Here is a 25,947-nt window from a genome sequence, read left to right as displayed (position 1 = left end):
GTTTCAGTGGACCTGGGCCCACAGCAGGTGCTGGGAACAGACAGAGAGAGACGTGACAGAGTGGTTACTCCCAGTTCCCTCCTTCCTTGTCACTATGGGGTGGGTGTATCTGTCTCCTACAGGCCACAAGCCTTCTCCAAGCTGCTGTTCCAGTCACCTTCCCATCCCCCTTGGCCTAGCCCTTGGGTTCTGCACATCCTCTACTTTGGTTCCCTGCCCACCTTTTATCGTGGTCCTGTGATTAAATACGCCTTGGTTTGTTATGTCTGAACCTGGCACTTTCTGTAGGCACGTCGACTCTCCAAGACACTGACGTCACCCAGCCTCTGGAGCTCCTACAGTCTCTCCACCGCTACTTTGGCCTCCTTCCCTGCCCACTGCTCACTGCAGCCGCCTCTGCTGGGCCCTTCCTCCCTGCTTGGGATTGGCATTTCCCTCTAATACCTATAAATAAATGTTCATTTGCTGGTTTGAAGGTTTTGCCTTGGCAGCCTTGGCTTTTTGCCTAGGCTATAACCATACCTCTGTTAAAACTGAGGCAGTATGGGGTAGGAAGAGCAATATTCCACAAAAGCCCTATATAGACCACATTAACCTGTCTGCCAATTGCTGAAAGGAGACGTTGGGGTTCAGCACAGAGCTCCCCTATACCAGGATCAGAGTCCCTCCATGCAAACTCCTGGGGAACCCTTCAGATGCCATGCTGGTCACTCAAAGTCACCAACATTTCAACAATCATAGCACTGAATTTACTGATCGACTACCATGTGGGAGGTTGTGACTTGGGCTGTCACTCTCTAACATCCATTCTACTTTAATAGATGAGGAAATTGAGGCTCAGAGAGGTGCAGAAATGGAACCAAAGAACGAGGAGAATCCAAGTCAAGCCAGCAGACCTTCAGTCCCCACCAGTGCCAGCTCTGTCCGAGGGAGTCACAGGTTTGACCCCTGTGTGTGCATGCCACTCACAGGGGTCATCACCCGTGGCCACAAGACTGACTGAAGCAGGACAAAAGTCAGGAAGATGGGCGCAGAAGGTCCATGCTGGCGAAAGTCACACTTTTCAAGAGGCCCGCCATTGTCTGATTCCAGTAAGTCCTGATCAGCCAGCATGTGCCCGCTGCTCCTTTCTGTAAAGACGGCCAGTAGTCATGTGTTCATGCCAGACACACACTGGCCCCACAGCATCACACGCTGCCAACACAAAGCCCTCCACATCATGTTCAGGAAAGTCACAAGAAACTCCGAGGAGTAAGAGACAGAGTGTCACAGAAATGAAGGAGGGCTTCCTGCCGCAGGCACTGCCAACCAACTGAGCTGACCCAAGTCGAAGTCCCCCTTGCAGCCACACCGGTCAAGAACCAATGGCTTTCTGTTTTTATCTTCTGGAGACAGTAGTAAAAATAAGACATGTCTAGTGTTGGGGGCCATTGTTGGTGGCACTTGTAAGCGTGTGTGTATGACACACACAGAGAGAATGCACTACTCCTCCCCAAGCCAAAATAGCCCCTACTTCAGCCTTGGCTCTCTCATCAGCTCCTGGAGTACCATCTGACTTTGGTCCACATGACTGCTGGCTGGCTCGTTTCCATGGGGATCAAAGCACTCCTGGGACCCAGCAGCATAACTCCTGCTCCAGTAGACCATCCCACCCTCCCACTGTGTCCCTGTCTGGGAGTGTGATAGAACAAGGTCAAGTGGAACCAGTGGTTTACAGTGTCACCTGACAAGATGGTGCCATAACCACAGAGCTATAACACACCTTCCCCTCCCTCTTCAGTCCAAACCTTTAAAAAAATTACTGCTGAATCACAGAACTGGGTGTCGGGGACTGGGACTGTATCTCAGCATATAGAATGCTTGCCTAGCACACACAAAGACATGGGTCCAATCCTCAGTACTGCGTAAAACCAGGCATGGGGATGTACACTTATAATCTCAGCATTGGGAAGTAGAGGTAAATATGTCAGAAGTATAAGATCCTTCTCAGTCACGTGACAAGGTCAGTTTGGATTGCGAGAGACACTGTCTGGCGGAAGAAGGAGAAAAGAAAAGGAAGGGAAAGGAAAAGAAAGGAAAGGGAAGGAAAGGGAGAGGAGGGAAAGGATGGGAAGGAAGGGGAGGGGAGGGGAGAGAGAGGGGAGGGGAGGGGAGGGGAGGGGAGGGGAGGGGAGGGGAAGGGAAGGGAAGGGAAGGGAAGGGAAGGGAAGGGAAGGGAAGGGAAGGGAAGGGAAGGGAAGGGAAGGAAAGGAAAGGAAAGGAAAGGAAAGGAAAGGAAAGGAAAGGAGAGTGCCAGCTTCAAGTTCCTGGGCTACTAGAATTCAAACATGCTCACTGAAATTAAAAACACTCTCTGCACGCCCCCTTAAACACTGCAAGTTTAATCCCCTCCAAAGATAGGATGGCAAACATGATTAGAGCCAATTAATTTATAGAGAAACCAGGAAAAGAAGGAAAATCAATAGAATTGCCCTGCTCTGACCACTGCTGCAAATGAAGTCATAACTTGAGGGTGATTTGGGGAAGAAAGAAGCCGAAAGTGTCACCGGGCAGCCATGAGGCAATTTAATAATGCAGCATCAGCCTGTATGGACTGGCTGGGTGAAGATCACTGAAGCTGACAGGGCACTCTTGGGGACAGAGGGACAGAGGAAGGGAAGAGACTGCCGAGGTCGCTTCTCTCTAGTCATCTGCCACAAGGCTCATTGGCGGTAAATTCTCATCTCGCGCAGAAGTGAGACAGAAGGGAAGGGGGAAGGCAGGAAACAGCAACACTCGCAGCCAGTGCATTAAGGACACTGGCAATTTCCACATAGGCAAAGGCCATATGGGTTGCTCCCGTGGATTCACACTAATTTTATCTCCATCCGCACTCTCAACACGCTCGTCTCTCTTCCACATCCAGGGAGGAAGGCGGGAAATAAACAAGCCTGCAATAAGCATCCATCCTGGATCACCGGCTGGGCCCTCCAGAGCATCCAGAGCAGTTGAGGGAAGCCCCAGGTGGAAAGAACACACTAAGAGACCACTACCCCCTGCCACCCACCCTTGCTGACTACAGGTGTATGACACGGAGGACCCGGTGAATTCAGCAAGAATATACTTGGGCGTAGTCGGGAATGGCAACACACAAGTATATACCTGGAAGGTGAATGGAGGAGATCAAGGGTCCAAAGTCCTCTTCAGTTAAGGAGTTCAAGGCCAACTGGGGCTATATGAGACCTTAGTCAATTTGAGTGTGTGTGTGTGTGTGTGTGTGTATTTTTATGTGTATGAGGGTGCACATGTGTGTATTGTATGATTAAGTGTTTGAGGGTGCACATGTGTGTATGTGTATGGTTATAAGTATGAGGGTGCACATGTGTGTGTGTATGATTATGTGTATGAGGGTGCACATGTGTGTATGATTAAGTGTATAAGAGTGCACGTGTGTATGTATGATTATGTGTATGAGGGTGCACATGTGTGTATGATTAAGTGTATGAGAGTGCACGTGTGTATGTATGATTATGTGTATGAGGGTGCACATGTGTGTATGATTAAGTGTATGAGGATGCACATGTGTGTGTATGTGTATGTGTGTGTGAGGGTGCACATGTGTATGTGTGTGCATGTATGTGTGTGCATGTATGTATGTATGCATGTATATGCAATGTATGTGTGGGTGTGTGTATATATATGTATATATATATGTGTGTATGTATATATATATATATATATATATATATATATATATAGTTGGACCTGTCTTTAAGTCTAAATTGGGCAGAGAAAAGTAGCAAAGGCAACACCAGAGGATCCCCCTGCCCATGAGAGCAAACGTTCTGCTCTCCAGCTAGGCCCCCTTGTGCCCACCTTGCTGTCTCTGGATTGAGAGCACACAGAGAGCTCTAGCCTCCAAATCTTTCATTCATGCGGCCAGGGGATGTTTAAGCAGTAATTACGTGCCTCGGTTCCACAGTCCTGCCCAGGAAAAGCTCTTCAGTGAAGGACTGATGTGTAGCGTTTGAGCCCTGACTCCTTGTGTTCTTGTTTGCTGACCTTCCCTGAGCCTCACTTCTCATCTATAAAATGGGAGCGATCGCAGAATTCCAGTGACACCGCTTTCTTCGCTGTCACCCATGCTGGGTAGACCTATCCAATGATGCAGCTTCTCAAACCATCTGCGAAAGTTACCTCAGTAAACACCTGCCTGGCTCACCAACATGGACTTGGATTGGGATCGTTTGTACTGCCTGTCATCGTCCTATCTATGTGAGGTAAACAGGAAGATGGCCCCCAAGAAAAGCCATGTAACACCCTGACTCTACATGACCAGCAAACATCAGCTCTTGATCATGTGACATGGTGGGGTCCCATCTTCCACTCACTGCCTCCAGCCATGGCAGAAAACAGTAGGTCATGAGTCAGTTATAAGATAATACTATCTGTTCCGGGGGACTCTGCCCACTGGATAAACAGAGCAGAATCTATTGAGAAATAAAGGAAACAGAATGAAAGAGCAGCGTCATTAGTTCCATGACCAGTCAGCTGTCTAGCCTGTGATCAGAAGTACAGCCTCAGGTGTATGGATGATCCAGGACAAAACCTTCCCCACCAGCAGAAGCCTGAGCCCCTCCACAGATCCTCCCCGAGTCTACAGACCCCCCACCTTTGTTTAAAGGGCCCTGGGTCACAGGAGGTGGCTCCACAAGCTGACAATGGGATATTTCTAAAGGATTTGTAGAGAGGTGGGTGGAACCCAGGGTTTTCTATATACTAGGCAAGAGCCATGTCACTGAGCTCTTGGAGAGGTGGTGTGTCAGCTTCTTATTCCTGTGATCACGAGCTAAGCGGAAGCACCACGCTAGCTTCCGAGTATACTCTTCTGAGTATCAGAGGTCCAGAACGAGTTTCCCAAGGGCTAATGTCAGGATGCCTGTGTTCCTTCCAGAAGCTCTAAGAACCTGCTTCTTTGCTTTGTCCAGCTTCCAGAAACTGTCTCTGCTTCTTAGTGTGAATGCAAGAACCAGGGGACCCTCCAGTACATGTCTCAGCCTCCACTTCCAACTCTATGTTACCAGCCAGGCTGTCAACCTCCTCCCCCACGTCAAGACCCTGTGATGATGTTGGGTCACCTCCGAGTCCAAGTTTGCCTCCCATGTCAAAACCTTTCATTACATCTTCCAAGTCTCTTTTATCACCTAGATAACATATTTATGGGTCGTGGATCAGGGTTTAGGTGTGGGCATCTTCAAAGAGGCATGGCTTCTTCAGCCTACCAAGGTGGGGTCTGTTGCATGTGTACTTGGATACTGTTAAAGTCACAGTGAAGAAGTAGAATGCGCATCAGTCAGTCCTGAGTTCAAGAATGTTAAACTGGGGCTGGAGAGATGGCCCAGTGCTTAAGAGTAAATATTGCTCTTGCAAATGACCCAGGTTTAATTCTCAGCACCCAGCTCAGGCAGTCTACAACTGCCTCTACTTCCAGCTCCAGGGAAATTATGAGCCTCCCATAATTCCAAAGCTACTGTATTTATATGTACACAGATACACACACAGACAGACATACACATGCGCCCTTGATTTTTTAAAAATAAGAACGCCGAAGCCATCTAACTTTTTGAGAAGTGTTCGAGTATAAAGCATATGTTGTGGGCTAGAAAGGTATCCAGGGTGACAGAATGCTTGCCTAGCACACACAAGGCCCTGAGTTCAATCCCCAGCACTGTATAAACTGGGTGTGGCAATGTATAACACGCAGAAGTCCATGTAGACAGGATGATCAGAAGTTCAAGGTCATCTTTGACTATATAGGGAGCTCAACATCAGTCTGTGAGACCTTCTCCCAAACAACAACAAAAGCAAATGCTACCAAGGAGCACAGACTTCAGAGAAACACAGTTCTTGTCCAAATCTCAGTTCCACCACTGATGTAGGCTTCCTGTTGTTGTAGTCGCCAGCATGACCAGAAAAACCCTAGAGAGGAGCAGGTTATTGGCTTACGGGGAAGTTAAGACAGGAACCTGGAAGCAGGAACTGAATCAGAGGCCATGGAGTGATGCTGCTTACTGGCTTACTCTCTATGACTTGCTCGGTTTGCTTTCTTATAAACTCAGGACCACTGCCCAGGGGTGGCACTGCCTACAGGCCTTTCATTCCAACACACTGGAGACAGGGTCAGTCAGATATATATACAATATATATCTCTATTATATATATATATAATACATTATAGAAATAATATAAAAAATATTATAAAAATAATGTATATTTATGCCCCACAGATTTGACTACAGAAAAATCTAATAGAGGTATTTTTCAATTGAAGTTCCCCATTCCCAGATGGTCCTAATCTGCATCAAGTTGACAAAAACTAGCCAATACAACCACATAATAAAATCTGAGCTTCCATTTGCTCAACCAGAAATACTAACCAGAAGAATAAAGGACAGAATGGGCCCAGAATCCTTCTCTCTTGTCTAGGACCCGGTAAATGCTTTGCAAAGGGCAGCTCATAGACTGGGCCTGCTCCTGTTACTCTACTACTTTGGTTCTGTCTGGCCTAGTCACTAAATCAATCTGCTTGACATGAACCATTTGACTGTCAGCAAGCACACCAGACCCTGCCAAGTCCCAGGAACCAGAAAGTCTGCCTCACCCAAGGCAGATGAACCTTGCCATGCTGAGTTCTGAGGATCCCAACAGAGACACCTAAAGATTTACCTAGTTCAGACATGGTCCAGAAACAGAAACCTGCTTACTTTCTGCAGAAAGAAGATAAAGAAATAAGTAAAGCTTTCTCTTCCACAGGTTTAGACTCCATTGTTTTGGATATCTTTCACTTAGAAACAATTGCTTATTATCTTAATTATATTGCAATAAACTTAGGCTACAGATAATAGCCAACAATTCCCAGCATAAATATGTCCTCCCATTTTTATATGGAAAAACTGAGGCAAAGAGCAAAGGAACAAGGACTTTATCTTAATGGAACAACATTACAGGTCTTCGATTCTACCACTGAAGTATCTCAGATGGTGTTCAAAATGCTAGAGTTGGCCATGGTGGAATCCCAGCACACAAGGAGGCTGGAGCACAAGAATCGGGAGTTCAATGCCCGTCTAGGCTACATAGTGAGACTCTGTCTCAAAAGCCCAACAAAATGGGGATGGGAGCAGAGACAGGCAGATTCTGGGTGCTTGCTGGCCAGCTAGCCTATCCAAACTAGTGAGTCCCAGGCTCTGTGAGAGACCCTGCCCAAGGCACAAGATGGATATAGAGACAAAGGAAGACACCCATTATCATTCCCAGGCCTCTGCACAAGGCACACAGCACATCCCTGCACCCATCTGTGCACCTGCACACATACACCATACACACACACACACACACACACACACATATATTAGAGAGAGAGAGAGAGAGAGAGAGAGAGAGACTGTAGTATGAGTCAAACATCACCTGAAACTTTAGCCTCGTTTTCCTAAAACTCGGCACTCTTGAGGTCAAACACTTCTGCACCTTCGTTCCCAGCGAGGAGTAGATACAGCCTACACATATCAGCCTACACATATTGTTACTGTTGGAAAGCACAGTTAAGTCCGCAATCACACCAGAAGATTTATGACGGTGGAACCTACAAGATAGCACGAGATAAAGGAAGACAAATGTTCCCAGGAGGGTGAGGTGAGGTGCAAAGAAGCAACAAAAGGAACAAGGCCCGGAGGAAAAGGACTATCTTGCCGAAGTACCAACGTGCAGCACAGACCCTAAAAAATACCCTCGCCAACAGTGAGAGAACAATCTAGAGAGAACGTTGGGTTAAGCCAGTACCAAACCCAAGATACAAGATGCCCTTCATCTCCTGGAACCCTGCCTAGCTAACTGCTTGGCGTGTGACCATGTGGGGCAGAAGGAAGCATTCCAGATTAAAACTGTTCTAGACCGAGCAGCCCACAACCTACCCAAGACCAGCTGCCTACGGATACCTACGTGAGCCCAGGTTAGACCAGAAGAACAATCCAGCTGAGCCCAATCCAATCACTAACCGACGGAACAATGAGCGAAATACGTGGCTGATTACCCTCCAACTGAAGTCACTATGCTGTGGAGCACTTTAGTAAGTAGCAAGACTAACAGATACAGGCCGAAATCTCTTCCCTCCGTCTTTATATACTCAACAGCCAACAAAAGGCTTCCCATGTAATAGTCACATAAATATTTCACGACTCTGTCTGGAATCGATAACAAGGTGATTTAAAGAATAGTGTACTCTGAAAAGCAGCAATAAGGCTACATTGCAAAACTCTATTGAGATACTTTGGTTATTTGCGTAGAGGTTTTTTATTGTGTTTTTTTTGGAGGGAGGGGGCAAGTATGTGCCCCCAACTTGCATGCAGAGGTCAGAGAACAACTTGCCCAAGTGGTTTCTTTTCTTCCACCATGTGAGTCCAAGGGAGCCACCTCACGCTGGCGGCAAGTATCGTAATCCACTGAGCCATCTTGCCAGCCTTGGCATACTCTGGTTTAAGGAATACTTTTAAATTGTTTACTACTAACTAATGCTAGAATCCACTTTCTGGTCTGGTGGTGAAAGCCAGCATGCACAAAACCCCACCACTACATAAATCGGATGTAGTGGAACACAGCTGTCACCCCAACAGAAGGATCAGAAGTTCAAGATCATCCTCGGCTACACATCAAGGGCACCCTGACCCTGTCTCAAAAACGAGCTAAATAAATGACAAAAACGACAAGAAAACCCTGACTTTCTTTATTCTTCCCAGCCAGCATTCTTTCTGATTGAGTTTCATTCAGCAGGAAAGGGAGTACCGCACACGCCTATAATGTTAGTGGTCATTTTTAAATGTGTGTGAGGTTGGGTTCTAAATTCAGCAATAACAGGGACCTTGCTGCTCTCCTAATTAACATCTTTACTTCTGTGAGATAATAATTTATGCTGCCCTCTCTCAACCTCACTGAGCGGCTAAAGTAAATAAGACAAACCAAGAAGGCTTGGACACCGTCCACCATCAATAACTCTACTTTCTCGGTAAACAGTTTTTACCTTCTGATGATTTTTATAAGATGAGCTCTCATGAGCTCCATTTACCCCTTTGGCTAGATTTCTTTTAATATTCTGCAGCTGGCACCCATATTTTCAACAATAAAATGACACAAACCAAGGTAAGAAGGCCTTAAAGTGGCCTTGAACAGCGGGGGATGCAGTTGCTCAATCTAAAGAAAGCTAGGGTTTCTGGCATTGCAGATCACATGAGATCAAAGTCAGTCCTGAAACCTACAGGACTCTCTGGGGCCGGAGTACCCATGGGGGAAAAACACTACCTATACAGCTTGGAGCCCTTTCCCTTTGAGCCGCTACCGATCAGCTTGGGAAGTCACAGGCTCCAAATTCTAAAGCTGGCTCTTCCCTGGTCTAGGTCCTTCCTGGGCAAGTCACAGGACCAGTGAAACCGTGTTCTGAGCCCAGGTCTGACGTTGCCAGAGAAAACCCTCCTCCCGGGCTCTTCTGCTGCCAGAGGTTCCCCAAGTGCTCCGAATACACCTAGTCTCTCTTGGTTTACTGCCTCTCCAAAAACTCCCAAGACATTTGGAAGCCACAGTTCTGGAGCAGCTCTGGGTATCAGAACCAAGCATCTCAAGAGCATGTAGGAGATAGGGTGAGGCAACCAGACCCACAAGGCGGTGCTGTGGTAGCTCACCCTGGGGCAGGGGTGGGGTGTGAAGGGGCTGAGCAGGTGTCAGGGTAGCCTCTGCTCACACTAGGAGGTGGAATGGGGCCGAAGGGAGAGGCAACTCCCCATCATCCCCATTATCTTTTGTAAGCCCATTTTCCTCATTTCCTTTACGTGCATAGGCCCTTTACTGGATGCACAGACAGAAGAACGGATGAATCAACAGACAGATGGACGAACTAATTCATGGATGGATGAATGGATGATCAAACAGGCAAATGATTTTGTATTTGCAAGTTGAACCAACCCACATCTAGGAATGACATACTCCGGAATGAAAACCTCAAGCCTTCACCATCAGGGAACATTTGATCACATGGGAAAGTCGTTAACCACAGGCCGGCGAATGATTTTTGACCTTCAGAATAATGGTGGTTGACCCTCTGGGCTGGACTCACCTGGGAGCGTCTCTCCTCCTCGCCCCTCTCAACCAAAGTCCCTAACACAATCTGAACACCATGCAACCCAAGAGAACCATTCAGCCACTTCTCTAGGCAACTGCACCAGCGAGGAGCTGACCCCCAAACAATAGGTTCTTGCTTATCCATCCCTAATGGCTACTTGAGTCTTGGTAAAAGTCCCAGAAACCAAAAGGTTACAGATGATGCAGGCACTGTGTAAGGTGCCTGGACTTGGAATAATGCAGAGAGATATCCGCAGATATGCCCACGAGGCTCGGGGCTGCAACACAAGGACATGGGGAAGCCAGGGTGACTCATTGGGGACACACAGTAACATAGTAGCAAAAGAGACCAATCCCAGATGAAGGCTTGCCCCCCAGTCACCTGGCTGAAGGCATCACCATGACCTCAGAGGCCACTGCTGATTTATAGAGAACTACGGGTGAACTATTAATTCTCTGAGGTTCTATCAGCCCAGAGTTCAAGCAATTGCTTAGAAGGCTGTATATCATCTACCCCCACCATGAATCATACTCCCCTTGCTATCTGCATGGAGCATCATCCCTGGGTCTTCCCAGGGATCAGCGAAGAGGAAAGCTCACGGCTCAGCAGCTCTAGCCGCATCTGCTCAGAATGTGGTTTTCGGTGGTGACAGAGAAGAAAAGGCAAACCCAAGAGAGTGCGGAACCTGGCCATCTCCCTTCGTGCTTGCAAACACCACCCCGGAAATAGGGTACGTGTGCCATAAGGAAAAAAGTTCATCTAATGACTCCTCATAGCCGGGGACAGAGGGCGCATGACGGTGGGAGAGAATGAACTCACATACCCACGTTGTCTAAGGACATCAAAGAAGAGTAGCTGCCAAGGCCTTGTAGGAAGTGCAGTCACCCTCAGAAGCCACAAGGAACTGCTTCCAGGAGCTCCTCTCAGACACCAAAATCTTAAGAAGACCTAGTCCCTCATAATCAATGAAGCAGAACGTGTGCACAGCCTCCTGTGTGTTTAAGTCATCTCCAGATCGCTATAATACTTGATACAGTATAAACACTATAGAGATGGATATATATATATATATATATTGTGCTATTTAAGTAATAGTATAAAGCTCTTGGTATTCAACACAAAGGCAATTGTTTTCTTCACAATGTTTTTGATCCCCAGTTTAAGTGTAGAGATGGGGAACCCACAGATAGAGAGGAGCCAACGGTGTTGGTGATCATCCATGGATCCATGGCAACACCACTCCTGCAAGGCATCCACCTGTGGGGCGGTTCAATCTCAGAGCCAAGGAAACACAGCACAAAGGGAGCCGTGGAAATGATTTCTAGCTGAATGGCAAAGAGGATGATTCCAACAAATGACAGCCCGCAAATGCTGAAGTCCAGATGCCAGAGAAGGGACAGCTGGGCAAGCAGAGCCGTCACCAGCCCCGGACATACCACAGAGGAGAGGGCACTTGTGGTTTCTGCCCTCGGCCTACTTCTGTTTGAGAGAGACAGTAAGACCCATGGGTGAGGAGCCACAGCACATACAACCTGGGAACCAGGAGTCTGGGGTTCTCGCCCTGCTCTGTCGCCCACCCTGGGGCATGGAGGTCCATCATTGCATTTCCTTCAGTTTCTTCAGCCATAATGCGAAACCTCTAGTAGCTCACAGTTCTGTGCGTGTCTAGTGCTCAGATTAGCTGATTTCTAACACAGTGTCCCTGCCCTCTGGTAAGTGCTGCTGCTGCTGCTGCTGCTGCTGCTGCTGCTGCTGCTGCTGCTGCTGCTGCTGCTGCTGCTGTTATTGTTGTTGCTGCTGCTGTTTTCAGGATTGAATTTCTCTGAGTCAGGGCCCTGTGTAGACCAAGCTGGCCTCAAATTCACTATGAAGTCAAGGATAACCTTGAAACTCTGATTCCCGCCCCCACCTCTCCCACCCAAGTGCCTAGTTTCGAACCCAGTATGTTAGACAAACACTTCCACAACTGGGCTGCAGCACCGAGTCTCCAGACCTGTGCCTTTGAAATCATGTCTGGTCAGAGTTAGGAAGGGTGAAAATCCACTTTGTCATATCAGTACATACCTCAGACACACACACACACACACACACACACACACACACACACTACTCCCAGGAGCCGACACTCTGGTTGTCCCTAAGCATATGGGTTTTCTGCTCTGAGGACTTGTTTTAACTTAACAAGAGGAAAGAGTTTTGATTCTTTTTAAAACATATACAAAGGGAAGGCCCTTGTTTGCTTTATGATACATTTTTAGATGTCGTCAAGAGTTTGAAGCAAGACTAAAAATCACTCTGGGGGCTGTGGGGCTGGTTCAGTGAGTAAAGCCTGCTGCACAGAGAGAGGACCAGAGTTCAGATCCCCAGCACCCATCTAAATGCCAGGCAAGTGTGACTTGGAAGGCAGAGACAGGAGATCACCCAGGCAGTCAAGTAAGAGATCCTGCCTTGATATAAAAGGTAGAGAGCAACAGAGGAAGACAATATCAACCTCTGGCTAAGACACACGCATACACACACATGCATGCATACACATAAAAAATAAATACTAGTCTTTCTCTTGTTCATGGGAGCTGTATTACACCAGGGTGACTTCTTCAAAGACCACAAGTGATGGAGAACATTGACCAGCCAGCCTCAGTTTATTACCCTGGCCTTGGGGAACTCTCAAACCAGCCTCCAGGACCTCAGCACTCCAGGGTCCTCCCTTTTGACTCATTGCCCTTCTAGGGGTGTAGAGCACCTAACCCACTGTCCACCTCTCCATCACCCCAACCAGTAAAACTGACAAGCTATAGGACTCACAGCTGAAGGAGCAAACAGCTTTCAGCGGAGCATTTGCCTTCCTGGTCAGACTTCTCCCAGTCTGCTTCTCAGAGTGGGCTCACAGAGTCTCAGCCGAGCAGCCTTGGCATCCCTTGGTGTCGGTGAAGCCAGACACCACCCCTCAGGGAAAGATGTGAGAGTTGTGACTTCTGAGGCTGATGGTCAAACAAGGTCATTGTATTCAAATAGCAATGGTTCTGGTAAAAAAAAAAAAAAAAAAAAAAAAAAAAAAAAAAAAAAAAAAACTGCTACAGCTAAGCCATAAACATCGCTAAATGTGACAGCCAGCCCCAGTGCAGGAGGGTCTGGGGACAAGAGAGAATAGGGACAGATACAACCATAGATGCCTCTTACAGATATCCTGGTCTAAGAGACTGTACAACAAAATAAGACATAGAATAACAATTGTTATTGTGTTGCCTGGTGATGGGTAGCCCATGGGCATGAAGACGCATTTCGAATTTCTATCTGGAAGAGTCAAGCTCTGAACGTCTCCCAACCTTGTAGTCCACAAGGACACAAATGAACTTAACATCCATACATCTTTCATCTGCCAGAGTAGGCAGCAGAGGTCTACATGGGTAGAAATGGTGTTGGCTTCTTTTGTTCTTCTTAAAATTATTGACTCACCATATAGCCCAGAACCTTGTCTCCTAATGAGCTCTCAATAACATGTGATAGGCGGGCGGATGAATGGATGGATGGGTGGGTGGATGGATGGTGGGTAGATGGGTGAGTAAGAGGGTGGATGGATGGGTGGGTGGATGGATGGATGGGTGGTGGGTGGGTGGATGGATGGATGAGTGGGTGGTGGGTGGGTGGATGAATGGGTATGTGGATGGGTGGATGGGTGGATGGATGGAAGGGTGGGTAAATGGGTGGGTGGATGGAAGGGTGGGTGGGTAGATGGGTGGATGGGTGACTAGGTTACCCAACATTTTTCAGAAACCATCACAAACTGTTTAAAGCAAAAAGATTCTGAACAACTCAAATGAGTAATACAACTCATCTAGTGGAAGGGGTTGACAAATCCAATGAGAGAATTTTAAACACTTCTCTCAACACTCTAGCCTAGCATTTAAGATGAAAGCTGCCACACCCTGCCATTGGTGGTGATGTCGGAAGGGAAGAATACAGAGAAGAAGAAGAAAAAAAAATGTAGTGAAGTACAAACAACTAATAGGGTGTGGGTGAGAAGAAGAAATATAATTTGAGCTGAGTGGTGGATAGTGGTGGCTCACACCTTTAATCCTATCTCTCAGGGTCTCTGTGAGTTCAAAGCCAGCCTGGTCTACAAGAGCTAGTTCCAGGACAGGCTCCAAAGCTACAGAGAAACCCTCTCTCTCTCTCTCTCTGTCTCTCTCTCTGTCTCTCTCTGTCTCTCTGTCTCTCTCTCTCTCTCTCTCTCTCTCTCTCTCTCTCTCTCTCTCTCTCTCGTGTGTGTGTGTGTGTGTGTGTAATTTGAGGTACACTGTGACTGCCCAGGACACACACTCACACCAACACAGACAATGATTCCATTCCTGACCCTCTCCGCAGGTCTCCCCTAGCACAGTGCTTTGTTGTGGAACAGAACAGTAAGTACATTGTGCCAACCTATAATTACCCTAGAAGAAGAGACAGCAAAGTCAAGGTATTGGTGAACATCTGCATACTGGAGGCTACCCCACTCACAAGAAACAAACAACAACAAAAACAGCAAGCCACAGGATGCCTAAGATAGCAAACTGCTGGAGCCGGGCCTCTCTCCTACCAGCAGGAGAGCAGGATACTTTTTCTTTACCCACAAAGCCTTCTTTCAGTGAAACTGATCGAGAATTGGGGGAAGGGATCAGAAGGGTTGAATTCATTTTTTTCAACAAGAAGACCGAGAATAGGAAAAGGTTTACTGGTCATAAAGAAGTGACAAGGTCAACACAGAGCACATAGGAAGCCCCCAAAAGTAGCAGAACCTGGCTCTACTGGACAACTGTAATCCGTAAAATATTCCCTCTGGGAGCTGGAGCGATGGCTCAGTGCTTGAGAAGCCTTGCTCTTCCCAGAACCCGTACAGCAGCTCACAACCACCCATAACCCCAGGTCTTGGGGATGTGAAACCCTCCTCTGACCTTCTGGCACACACTTAATGTACATACATACAGGAAACATTCACACGCATAGCAATAAATGAACCTTGTAAAACGAGACAGGGAGAGATTCCCTCTTGGTACTCTAGTGAATGGGACCTTGCAATACACAACTCCGGATGGTGTCACTGAAGGACAAGGAATCTGAATATCTGGATTCCCAAATCCTAGCGAGCTATCTCCTAGACTGACTCGATAGATGTGTGCCCTGTGTCTGCCACAGGTAAGGCATCCAGCTGGCAGCTGGGGAACATAGAGCGGCAGCCACCTTCTTCTCAGAGCCTCAGCTGTCTCACAGGCAAAGTGAGGCTTCCCCACCGACCCTCAAGACACACATACACATCCAGATTTCACATACAGTTCTGGCCGAACCTAGGATCTGCCTTCCAGCCCTGGCGGGAGTCAGGGGAAACCTATTGCTACTAAACCAGCACGCTAAGGAAGAGGACAGGTAGGGGTAGCCAGCCAACCCCACGTGGGGCCATTTTCACCTGACCGGGCAATGGCAAAAGTCTGAAAACAGAATTGTGTTTTCCAGCACACCTCTGGTTTTTAAGGAAAATACCTCTCATCTCTCCGCAGGGACTCTCCTCTTCCCTTCCTCCCAGGAGTAACCCTGCCTCCCTTCCCTCCCACACTCCCACCCCCACACTCTCAGGAGTCATGACAATAGACATTCCCAGTAAGTCACTGAGGACCTTTGTAGAGCTAGCCAACCTCCCTCCTCACACCAACACCAATAAAGCCTCCTTAATTATATCATTGTCAGTTGATAGAGTAGCCTGCCTAGCACGCATGAGGCCCTGGGTTCTGTCCCAACACTGAATAAACCAAACATGTTGGCACATGCCTGAAACCCTATAATCCTGGGAACAGTGGAAACAGGGGCATCAGAACTCAGAAGTTCAACGCCATCAGTTACACTGAGGCTAGTCTGGGCTGCTGAAACCTTGCTTCAACATACACATACATACATGCATATTCATGTACACACACACACACACACACACACACACACTTCATCTGCCCATCCCCCTCATCTTTTAACCATCCTTCCCTTGCCACTTTCTCGTGGTTACCCATTTCCTTCTCCCTGCCACACCCAGTGGCCACTTCAGGCAGCCATGTTGCTCTACCAGTCTTCAACAGTCTTAACCACACATGACTGGCGCCTCCCAGAGCCAGGACTCTGCTCACATATTGACCCTCCAGGATGGTTCCTGAGCCTGTGTGAGCAACAAACAAGGCCTAGTCCCTGCCCCTCTTCCCTCCTGCCATACCCACCACAGTGGCTCCAACTCATGACAGGAAAGGGCTTTAAACAACTCATGCGCCTACCTTTTTTTATTATGTATTCATTTTTTATTATACTGTGTGGGTGTGTTTTGTGTGTATGCACATGCCATAGCTTGGGTGCAGAGGTCAGAGGACAGATTGCCAGAATTGGAGCTATCCTTCCACCATGTGAATCACATATATTAAATTTAGGTCACTGGGCTTGGCAACAAGCACCTCTACCCTCTGAGCCGTCTCACCAGCCTTTTCATTACCCATTATATAAAAAAGATTCAGCCCTGCAAACTTTGGGGAGATACTACATCGTAATAATTTTATTTTCTGGGTGTGGTGGTTTGGAAGAAAATGACCCCCAAAGGGAGGACACTGTTAGGAGGTGTGGCCTTGTTGGAGTAGGTGTGTTCTTGTGAAATGTGGTCTTGGAGGAAGTGTGCCATTGTGGGGGCTGGCTTTGAGGTCTCATATATGCTCCAGTGTCTGAGACCACTTCCTGTTGCCTGTGCAAGATATAGAACTCCTGCCTACGTCTCCAGCACCATGTCTGCCTTCACACCACCGTATTCCCAGCCATCATGCCCCCCCATGACAATAATGGACTAAACCTCAGAACTATAAGTAATTCACTCAATTAAATGTTTTCCTTTATGAGAGTTGCCGTGATCATGGTGTCTCTTCACAGCAACAGAAACCCTAGCTAAAACCCTGGGAGAAAGAGCCTACCCTTGCTACTGACACTGTTCTACAAGTGTGGGGGACATATAATAGAAATACAACCAGCTGACACCCAAAGTCCGATGAATTTTCACACCTACAATTCTCCCCTCACTGCCACGCTCTCCTATGACTTGTCTACCCACCTAAACCAGTTGTGCGGTCAATCCTGAGGACTTAGGATAGACAGCTCTGTCCTCAGCCCCCACGCTGCCCAGTGGGTAAATATTTGTTAAAATGCAGAAAGACTGGGAAGTCGGTCAGCACAGCTGTCCACGGGGGACCTCACCTTCCCCCCTCGGCCCCTCAGGACAGCCTCTCCTTTGTTTCTCACATGGCCCAAGACAGGGCTTAGCTTCCTGCAAGATCAAAGAAATGAGTTTTCTCCCTCCTAGTGCATCTCGCTACCACATCCTAGCAGACCCACCTAGGAGATGAGCAGGGACCTAGAAACAAACCCTTCACCTAGTCAGGACACGATCTAAATGGAATTTGGGTCATTTCGTCATTCTGTGATTGTCATAACTCACTAACTGGATGCCTTAGGCAAACAACATATCTGTGCCTGTTTTCCATCCTTAAAGCAGAGACCGCAATAGGTGTCTCTTAGGGTCTGTGTGAGGACCTAGCGGATGGATGTGAGGGACTGTGCCGAGGGCAGTGCACAACAGGTAACAGGGGCTCAGGAGAAGCACTAGTGTCGCTGCCACCATATCACTATAATTATTTTTACTATGACGACTACTGTTCACAGGATTAAAAGGGACGGGACAGGGAGAGGGCTGAGCAGACAAAGGCACTTGCCGCCGAGTCTCAGAACTGGAATTTGATCCCTGGAATTCACACGGAAGAAGAGAAAGCATTTTATACACTCACATTTATGTACACACCCTAGAGTACACACACACACACACGATGATGATGATGATGATGATGATGATGAATTATCTTATTTTTAAAATGGCGTGTGATACTGTACACTCTAACACTTGCTAGTGTTGACAGAGGGGCCTTTGGACAACACCTGGAAAACAAGTCACTAAACTTTCAGCTTCTAAAACCTACCCAGAAAAGTGAGAAGCAAATGGTTTGGGACGCTGGCTGAAGGCCACCCTCCTCCAGCTCTCCCGAATGGAAAGAGATAAGCAAAGAGGATAAGGGATACAGTCAGAGTTAGGAACAGGACAAAGGTCAGGAATGGACTGGTGCTCAGGAAGGGGAGGATCAAAAAAGGATTAGAAGCCTGGAGGGGGAGCTCAGAAATGGGGCAAGAGTCAGGGTTGACGGCTACAAAGATGAGACACGTTTCAGGGATATCTTATTTTGAGTCACATGGAGAATTCTTTCCACAGCCCCACCACAGCATCAAATGTCCTGCTTTGTGGAGGAATTGAGAAAGAGAAGGGGAGGGAGAGGAAGAAAATTGCTTCACTGGATATTTTACAAGACATTTTGAACTCCAACAGGAAAAGTAGGATGCTGAGCAAGTCTCAGCAGGCCTTGCGGCCATTCTGCCGGCAAGAGGCTCACCACAGGGTCTCTCCACTCTGGACAGACGCTGCGCTCCAAGGACATTTTTCCAAGTTAAATTTTTAATAATGTGTGAGCCTACCATTTACTCCTTTGATAAGGAAGTATTTAAATGTTAACCTGGAATCCCAAGCCAACATCTTCAGAGATGCCAATTTAAAAATTAATAATTGTTTTTTTTAAAAAAAAAACTTGCTACTATCTATTTAGCTCTCTTCCTGCCAGAGTACCAGCCAGGGGGCTCCTGGCTTTGTAAAGACTACTCAGGACCCATATCTTACAGGAATCGTGGTCCATAGCTGTCTCAACCCTCTCTCTGGAGGCAGAGTCAGAAGGATCATGAATTAAAGGTCTTTATAATGAGAACCTGTCTCAAAATGAAACAAAAACAAAAGAAGACATAACTCAGATTTTGGTTCAAGTAAAAAACCAAGAAGAAGGAGGAGGAAGAGGAGGAGGAGGATGAGGAAGAAGAAGAAGAAAAAGAAGAAGAAGAAGAAGAAGAAGAAGAAGAAGAAGAAGAAGAAGAAGAAGAAGAAGAAGAAGAAGAAGAAGAAGAAGAAGACGACGACGACAGTTTTATTGATTTGGCTTCTAATCCCAAACACTATCTGTTGTATGATCAACATCATTAATATAGTATGGTCCCTCTGAAACTCACAGTAGAACCATATCACTATCGTGAACTATTGAAAATGGTAAAAACCTAAACCAACCTTGGTATTTAGAGAAAGTATCCTTGGGAAAGTTAGAAAGTGAACCAGAATGGAGTAGTTCCGGGTGAACACTGATGTGTTTATGAGAAAGAGGACAAAGACCAAGAGACACACATGCACCCTGTCTCTCAAAGTCCAATGTCTCATGCTTCTGCCTGCAAGAAGACCATCATAGATACAGTTTTTTGGCTGTGAACCAGAACCTTGAACTAACTAAGCCTCTGGTCTTTATAACTCACCTAGTATTTGCTATCATCTCATTAGCAACACCGATAGACTCAATTCCTCAGGTAAGTGGTCCACATCACCTCGGCTGTCTCCTCTGCTCTTTCTACACAGGATTAGCGTGATGATGCTTTTCAGTTCAGTCAAGAAACATCTAGTGAGCATCTCCTCCAGGCCAGACATGTTCCTCACATGGGATGCAGAAGGTTCCTGCCTTTGCTAGGTTGACAAATTAGCTCCGGGGTCCTGATTTCTAAGAGCCTGTGCCAGCTAAGCCCTCCATGATGGTTACATGCCTCAGAAAGAGCAGGGGCAGGGTTTCCATAGGTGGGAACTTAAGCCTGTAGGTGAGCAAGTCATCACCACCCAGTCAGTGCACAAGTCAACAGTGCTTGAGTCTTTGGTGGTGGCAGCGGCTGTTGTTTGCTTGTTTGTTAAGTGGCTGGAATGGACTGGGTTTTCATTTTGGTTTGGTTTTTTTGTTTGGTTGGTTGGTTTGGTTTGGTTTTTATCGTTTTTTTTTTTTTTGAGAAGGTTTCTCTGTATAGCCCTAGCTATCCTGGAATTCTCTCTGCAGGCTGACCTTAAATTTAAGAGATCTACCTGCCTCTGCCTTCTGAATGTTGGGATTAAAAGCGTGTGCCATCACTGCCCAGCGGGACTGGGTTTTTAGAAAGGTTATTGGTTTAGACATGAGTTTTTTTGGTTTGGGTTTTTTGTTTGTTTGTTTGTTTTGTTTTTGTTTTTTGATTTTGTTTTGTTTTGTTTTTTGCTTTTGTTTGTTTTTTGTTGTTGTTGGGTTTTTTGTTTTGTTTTGTTTTGCCTGGTGGTAGGATTCCAGATGGAACTGGAAGGTGAGGAAGGCAGAAGGGCAGAGGATAGTATAGCAAGTAAGATGGGTCAGGGTTCTCCACGGAGCCCTGATTCACCCACAATTTCATCCTGGAACACTCAGTTCTGCAGAGTCATTGAAACAATTCTATATCATCATCATCACCATCAGCAGCAGCAGCCAGCTTCCACATCCTGCCTTGCACACTCCAGGCCAGATGCCTTCCTAGGGACCACAGAACAAGCATAGGCTCTAGAGAAAACATGAAAAGTAGGGATGCCAACATAGCCATACATGCCACTCTCTCTTCGTAGGAACCCACCAAACCTCCCAGGATCACCCCACAGAAGAGAAGAGGCCTGGAAAAGGTAAAAGGCATGTTCCATGCCCCATTCTGCTCAGAGCCATGTATGATGGTACTGGTAGTTCAAACACAATTGGCCCCCATAACCTCATAAGGAGTGGCACTATTAGCAGGTGTGGCTTTGTTGACGTGGCTATGACCTTGTTAAAAGAAGTGTGTCACTGTGGGGGAAGTACTAAAGGTTTCCTATGCTCATGCCCAGGGTCTCAGTCGACTTCCTGTTGCTTGCAAGATGTAGGACTCTCAGCTCCAACACCACATCTGCCTGTAGGCCTCCATGCTCCCTGCCTTGATGATAATGAACTAAACCTCTGAAACTGTAAGTGAGCCACCTTTGGAAATTTTTCTTATAAAGGAAAATGTTTTCCTTTGTAAGAGTTGCTGTGGTCACAGTGTCTCTTCACAGCAATAGAAACCCAGCTAAGACAGATGGATTGCAGGTTTCCCAGTCTGGGAGGAAGAGGGGGTAGGAAACACTAAGAGGAACCTAGCATGGCGTGGATGGGTCTCACCCTGTGTGTATAACTTGGGCCTCTGGGGGCTGGACTAGAACACAGACTCTTGAGCTTATCTGACTCCTTTGGGGTTCAGAAGACTGGAGAACCCCTGAAATAGATGTCTGCAGACAACTCTAAGGTGGGTGGCCACTACCCACATTCCTCATGCATGGGAGGAAATGGTAATACTAGAAATGACTGAGTCCCTCCCTCACTGAGTTTGGGGCTCAGACCCCAAACGCCCACCTGTAAGAAGCAGACAGTGAAAGTATCTGATTCTTGGGATTTCTGTCAAGAGACAGAAATGAAAAAAATATGGAAAGCATTTGGCACTGTGGTTCATGAGACGATTCTATAGGTCTCTTCTTCGGAGCTAGCATATAAATAAAGGTATTCTCCCATGTCCATCCATCTTCCTAAACTGGAGAGATCACAGGAAAGATGTAGATGGATGAAGAGCAACGGATCCTTGGAAAGAAAGGACAGGCTGACGAGACAAAGCCGGTCTTACAAAGGTCATCTCCAGCACAATGGTTCAGCAGCACACCAGCTCTGGAAGGCTCCAGCCCAGGACACATTATTGATGTGTCAGTACCTAAGTCAAATGGGGACACACACAGAGGGGGCTTCCCTGCCGGAGATGTGCACTGAAATGACGTTGGGGGCCAGGATAATAGACATGGCACAAGAAGGGGAGAAATGTGAATCCTACATCAGCAATTGGGCACCCATGATTCAGAGACACAGAGTGAGGCTCGAGGGGAAGGACAGCACAGAAAAGAAGTAGGAAGCAGGGCATGCTGGGATATGCCTGTGATTCCAGTACTCAGGTAGTTGCGGTGGGAGGACTGAGTTCTCAGGCTGGTCTGCCGTGGTGATGAATTTAAGGCCAGCCCGAGATAGATAGCAAAGCAGGAAGTGGGAGGGGAGGGCGGGAGAAGGTGAAGAATATAAACTGATACTACATTTGATTCTAAAAGACAAACAGAATGATTCTATTTTTTTAAGTCATTTGGGGGAAAAATAAAACTATTTCTAGGACACAGAGACCAAAAATTCAGGAAAAATTTGTGTCTTCGTTTAAAACTAAACCGGCCACTTAGACACAGAGCCAGGCGCACAGGGACACCACAACCCTGTGAGGATAAAGCAGAGGTGTGGTGGGGGGTGATACTTCTCCCCTAGGGAATGCCAGAATGCCCAGAAAACAGCAGAAGTGGAGCGAGGGCCACAGAACAGACACTTTTTCAGAGTCCACAGGAGGGGCGGGGCCCATGCAGCTGACACTGGTCGTGGACCTCTGCCTCCTGGATGTAACAGATTGCATTCCTGATGTTTAGGCTTTCCGGTAGTCTGTGCTGTTCGTTACAGCAGCCCTCGTACACCAATACATCATGAGCCTTCCTGTTCTTCACCATACTCATCCGTGGAGGGCACTGGCAGCTTCTGAAAAGTCATCATATTTTCCTTTACATCCCACAGACTAGACATCGTCGAGGAATTCACAGCAAATAAGACGCAGTATCCTCCCTTCAGGAGCTCACAGAAAGCTTCACCTCACCCTTTCAAAACACACCCACGTCCACTGTCTCTTGCAGATGACAAGCCTTACACGGAGGTAGGTAGAGCTGGTCATGTTAGTCTGGCCTACAGATGAGAACCGTGCGTTTTAGGGAGCTGGAGACATGCTTCAGGGCCCGCAGCCTGAGGTGGCAGAGAAGGAGCAAGGGCTGGGGCTTCAGAGCACAGGGCTGCTGGGTGAGACTTTCTCTCAGCCTGCCTGGCTGCCTCCTTGGCAAGACTAGGAGTCTCTTGTCTCCCTTGCAAGAGAAGCCGCTGAGCTGAGGCCACTCTGGAAAAAGAAAGTTGTCAGGATCCAAGACCTGTTCCGCGTGAGCTCCCGAAGGCCAAAGAGAGGTCTGCCAGCCAGGCCTGCTAAAGACAGATGCAGTCACAGCAAAATGAGAGGCAGGTGCATCCCCCCCCCCTCAGGATCCCTTATTTGCTGTTTCTCTCATCACCCCCACCCCATCCTTCTAACTCACAGGCAGGGCAGGTTCCTGGTAACCGTGCTGCCCTGTGTTGTCAAAATAGTGAGGCACTGGAAGGAATTCACGATGAAAATCTCTGTGCTGCGGCTGCCTCCTAAGTGCCTGTCACCGTGGCAGTGGCTAAACCCGCTAATGTGCTAAGCACTTTCTGGCAGTACTGGGAGGTAGGGCTGGTATTTTGGGAGCTGGGAGGAGCTTAGAGGTGACACCCCTGGTAACCCCGGCCAGGAGGAACAGGCATGGAAACCCAACTTCAAGCACCTCGCCTGAGGTCATGAAGCCATCAAGCCATATTTCAGGATTCCTGAAGCACCAGGTATGTGGGCAGAGAGATCAAACAGCCTGGCAAGTGGGACTCGGCCCAGAGGCCTCGCAGGCCAGGGCTGCAAGGGACAGGGTGCTCTAGAATGTGACTGGCAGGGGATACGTTTTCTGCTGACGCAAAGCAGCATGCAATGCTGTCCAGGAGACCAGGCAGCCAGGCTTGGCCCTGGCTCAGGTTTTCTGAGTTGGCAGGGGCCAGGACCATGATGACCAAACAAAGCATTTTCAGAGGCAGACAGGCAAGAGTCCTTATCCCGCAGAGGGCCCAGGGCTAAGGGTCCTGGAGGAGATGGAGTGACAATGGGAACTTACACCATCCAGGATGTCATGCCATGACACAGAGAGGGGAGCAGCCACACAGACACACAGACTCATAGACACACACACACACACACACACACACACACACACACACGTGAATCTGAAGTCACACAAGATCCCAGTCTGCTTTCATCCCTAGTAAACTCACACCTCTTTAGAGAAAACCAAAGGAACTTGGGAGTGAGGAAGCAGATAACAGGGTCAAATGGTAGGATTGCTGAAGGGTCCTTCTCCGAACTAATGTGTGACAGGAAGCAGAGGGAGTGACGGGTGAGGCTGCACAGGTAAGGGAGAAGTAGGGTCATCTTGGGAACAGATAAGCCACTAAAACCCTGGCGGGATTCAATCTGGAGGAGAAGAAGGGACAATCCCAGCTGATAGATGCTACTGGAAGCTGCAGCTTTCAAAGCCCCTCTGGCGGAAGGATCTTCAGACCCTTTGCAAACCCCAGCCACGCAGCAAGCCAGCTACTTCCCAGCCAACAGCACAGAGACCACTTCGGCTAAGTCGGAGCAAACCCACAAACACCCAGCCAGACCCAACCCTCCTCCGCTTTCCATCTTGTCCAGTCTCTGTGCCAGTCATCCTCCGAAAGGCAGCTGGAGGAATATGGTATACCAGAGCCTTGTGGAGCCAGGAACGGAGACCTCGGACTCAGCACAGTACTAGCACTGATCCTTTTGAGTCTGCAAGCATGGGAAGGGCTAAGCTGCTCTTGTGAAGTGGGGGGCGCTATCTGGATGAGATGATGTAGTCTGGATGCTGGACACATAGCTAGGGGGTAGAGGGGTACTCTGTTGGGGCTGGTCCCTCTCCTTCCTTCCTTCCTTTTTCATTGCAGGGAGAGCATGACTCAGAGTTGTTGAGACTGGGAAGACAAAGGCATACGCACCTATGCATGCACAACCCCTAGTGATGAGCTGATGGACTCTCCTCTAACTCAGGACACCCAGAGCTGCCCACCCAACTCATTCCTCCTCCCACACCTGCTTGAAATCACTTGGCCAGGCGTCCCTTTTTAGTAAGACGATTTTGTTTTACAATTCCAGGAGGGTATCAGCCATGCCTTCTTCCCAGGAGAAATGGCGACCCAGTGCCGTGTCTTTGCAGCCCCACAAAGCCTCTCCAGGGTCACCTCCTTCATTAAGATTTCAAATGTCTTGTCCCTTCTTTGAAAGCCCAAAACAGCTCATCTGTGTATCACACTAACTCATCAAAATCTGCCTCTGTCACATTTGGAGAGGGTGACTTCCAACAGGGGTCTAGGATGGTGACACACACCTGTAATCCCAGCATTTAGGAAATTGAAGCAGGAGTATCATGAGTTCAAGGCCAATCTGGGCTATATAGACCCTGTTTCCAAGAAAGAATAAAAAAGAAAATGGGAAAGGAAAGGAAAAAATTTCCATCGCAGATCAGATTTTACCAGTATATTTCCCACAAGACTGAGCACCATGCTAACTGTGAGGCCAGGATTATCCTGATTCCAAACCAGCTAGACATCTCAATATTTTTTAATTTTATAAACCTTAACTCTTACCTCATTCTCTGCAGAAGAATTAAACTGAACCAGAGAGCTAAATGTAAGAGCAAAATCTATAAAAGTTCTAGAAGAAAAATTGGAAGAAAATTCTGTTCACCTTAGGTTAAACAAAAATGTCTTAGCTTGGGCATCCCACTGTGTTGGCTTTCATCAATATTCAAAACATCTGCTCTCTGGAAGGCTCGAGCCTCAAAATAAAACACAAGCCACAGACGGCAAGGAAATATTTGCAGAAGGCATATCCAATAACGGATGTCTAGTCAGAATATATAAAGAACTCCTAAAATTTAATAATAAGTCAAATGACCCAATTTTTAATAGACAAAAGAACTGAACAGACATTGCATAAAAGATGAGCTACAGCTGGCCAAAAAGCATGGGAAAAAATGTTCAACATCATTAGTCATCAGGGAAATGCAATTAAAATCACAATGAGATAGCATT

At 47.4% G+C, this 25,947-nt stretch overlaps 1 protein-coding gene and 1 long non-coding RNA gene across 9 annotated transcripts in view; both read right to left on the bottom strand.

Annotated features, from left to right (window-relative positions):
- The window catches only part of Dpf3 (double PHD fingers 3), a 265,496-nt gene that overhangs the window by 163,669 nt on the left and 75,880 nt on the right, over nt 1–25,947 (bottom strand). The window contains exon 1 of one of the 8 annotated variants that reach the window (XM_085697409.2): nt 12,947–13,084. The exons of the other annotated variants lie outside the window; for them this stretch is intronic. The gene's annotated coding sequence lies outside the window, so the exon portion shown is untranslated. Of the gene's footprint in view, nt 1–12,946; nt 13,085–25,947 lie in introns of those variants that run through there. 8 annotated transcript variants of the gene reach the window in all.
- Nucleotides 22,231–23,612, bottom strand: LOC146892346 (uncharacterized). The gene is made up of 2 exons (XR_015004399.2): nt 23,310–23,612; nt 22,231–23,196 (listed from the first exon to the last, which is right to left on the bottom strand). It is a non-coding gene; the product is annotated as an uncharacterized LOC146892346 (long non-coding RNA).

Source organism: Myodes glareolus, chromosome 11 (genome assembly GCF_982192425.1).
Source record: "Myodes glareolus chromosome 11, mMyoGla1.1, whole genome shotgun sequence".
NCBI lineage: Eukaryota > Metazoa > Chordata > Mammalia > Rodentia > Cricetidae > Myodes > Myodes glareolus.
This window is presented reverse-complemented; position numbering and strand designations above follow the sequence as displayed.